Here is a 2560-nt window from a genome sequence, read left to right as displayed (position 1 = left end):
TACAAGATAAAAGCTGTTGCTGTCTTTGTTTCTCTCAGCTTCCGCACCTCTCAGACCTAACCTGGCGCCAGTGGAAGACTCTAGATCTTTGACATACCTTCCCTTCCCCTTTCCCCAGCCCTTCTTTTCTTCTCCTCCCCCCTAGATTGAGGTCCCACAGACAGGTGCAGTATAGTATGATTTCCAACCGCCCCCCAATACTCCGGCACCAAAGCAGAAAATGCCCAAAGTACCTTGTCTTCAGAGGCTTCCACATTCAGCTGAGGGATGAGGGAAGGTGGAGAGGATCCTGAGGGCCGTGGCCCCTTTGTGGCTCCAGAGCTCCCACCAACGGGCCTTCTTGTTGCTTGACACAAAGCCCCTAGAGTGAGAGCCCAGAGGGCCCGTTGTCTCTCCCCAACTTCTGGGACAGGGAGAACCAAACAGGATGAGATGCAGTGTGTGTCCAGATGCCCTGTCCTGGGCCCTTGAGCATACGTGTGTTTGCAGCGTCCACCCATCCCCTGGGCTTGGTCACGTGCAATGCAGCTTCCTCAGAAGACAATGGACTGCTGAGTGGGAGGGTGATGAGTTGGGCCTCCCTATGGGCTGAGGTCCCTCTGGCCCACAATGAAGGGAGGGATCTCCAGAGTGGGGGGTGGACAGGACGGACATGGGCCCCGATAAGACTTCTGGGGAACAATGGAAGGAATTGAAGAGAGGTAACCGCCCTCACCGCACCCCACCTCCAGGGCTTTGGGGTCAAGGCCTGGGGAATCACAGGGGTGATGGGTAGGGGGTGTGGTGGATTCTACTGTGAATGGAGGAGGAGTTGAGACAAATGGGATTCTAGACCTCAGAATGTTTGTTTTCTTAGGTACCCCAGAGGTAGATGGGGTAGGTGGGTGACCCCACTGTACTTATTTTAACCACAAATTTGTTTCTGAGTGTTAACTTTGTGGATAGCACTTGAATGTATGAAATGCTGCTGCTGCTTTTTGCTCCTAGGAAATAAAATTGAAATTTTCTATCTCTTCAGTATAACCACCCTCCCCCACCTTCGCCATCCTCACCCCTTGTAGAGATCCAAATGGTCCCCAGTGCAGGTCAAAACCATCCGCAGCTCCTCAGGAGAAAGACTGGGCTTTCTACTCCCCGTGAACAGATAGCGGCATAGAAACCCACAGGGGCTGCTAGGAGCCAGCATTGACTTGAAGGCCGTGAGTTTTTGAGTTCAGCAACCCCGACCACCCACCTCCAGGCCCTGAGCTGGGAGCACAGACCCAGTCACTCCCAGGAGAATTGTGGGAGAGGGCACTCTCCCATCATCCCTGCACCAATACATGCATGTTTCCATCTTAGAAACTGCTGGGTCCGACACACTGAGTCCACCACATGTTCTCGGGGTGAGGGGTGCACTATGAGAGTGTGGGTCTGGGGTGGGGAAGGGGACCCAACTGCTCTTTGGCGTGAGCCAGTGCCTGGCTTGGCCCCCAAGTGAAGCCCCTCTAAAAGAGGACGAGTCAAAGGGCTTGGGAGTAGTAGATAGCTGGGGTAGGGTGTTGAGGGGAGGGAGCACTCTAGATGGTTCCTTCTCTCTCCCACCTCCACCCTACAGTAGCCCCAGAGAACCAACCAAGGCCCAGTGTCTGAGGAATAGCCTAGCACAGAAATCCCCTTCCTCCAGCCTGGACTCTGACCCAGGCTGGAGCAGGATTGGGCTTTGCATAGTGGTGGAGGCGGGGCTGGGACCCAGGAGCATAGGGTATTTAAGACTGGGAGGCCTCAGGGCAGCTCTGGGCAGAATGAGTGGGCTCCTGGGTGCCAGTCCCTGCCCAGGCGCAGGAGAGGTCTCCGACCTCAGGTCCTCCCTGGGACCGGGATTCAGGAAACCGCTCACCGAGGCTGGGTTCCGGCAGCTCTTCGGAGACGCAGAGGAGGATCCAGTGCTGCCCACTGAGTCCCGCTGGTCCCCGTGGCTGAGGCTGTGGCGGCGGTGGGCTGGCGCCTGCTCGGGGTCCCAGACTAGGCGCCTGCTGCTGGCGCGGCTGCCCCCGCTGCGGTGGCTTCCTGGTTACCGCTGGCGGGCCTGGCTGCTGGGGGATGCGGTGGCCGGAGTGACCGTGGGCGTCGTGCACGTGCCCCAGGGTGAGCGCCCCCAACACCAGCCTGCTAGGTGCCCCAGGGTGAGCGTCCCCAACAGCAGCCTGGGAGGGGGCGCCCGAGTGGGGAAGCCGAGCGGGCTGGTGGGTTCCTGACACGGAGTGGTCAGGGAGAGGGGCCTGAAGGCGAGTTTGAGCTGAGGTCTCTGGAGCGCACCAGCCCCGACTTCTGCGCCACCCCCTCCTCTGCGCAACCCTGCAAGAAGTCTGGGACAGGCTCCAGTTCAGCTTAGGGAACTGGAGAGGGGACGCCTGCCCCCCAGGACTCGGCTGCCACGGATCTGTGCCCTCGTCCGCCCCACTACCTCCCCCCCTGGACACGCCGGTTAACCCCTCCCTTCCCTCCAGTGGCAGGTTTCCCATCTCCCATCTTAGCTTCTATGTGTGGGGGCAGGGCCAGGCCTTGAATGCAGAGCTTC

Source organism: Echinops telfairi, unplaced genomic scaffold, assembly GCF_000313985.2.
Source record: "Echinops telfairi isolate 266 unplaced genomic scaffold, ASM31398v2 ScPeMD7_2;HRSCAF=8, whole genome shotgun sequence".
NCBI classification, from domain to species: domain Eukaryota; kingdom Metazoa; phylum Chordata; class Mammalia; order Afrosoricida; family Tenrecidae; genus Echinops; species Echinops telfairi.
The sequence above is the reverse complement of the archived record's forward strand: the minus strand, read 5'-3'. Positions refer to the sequence as shown.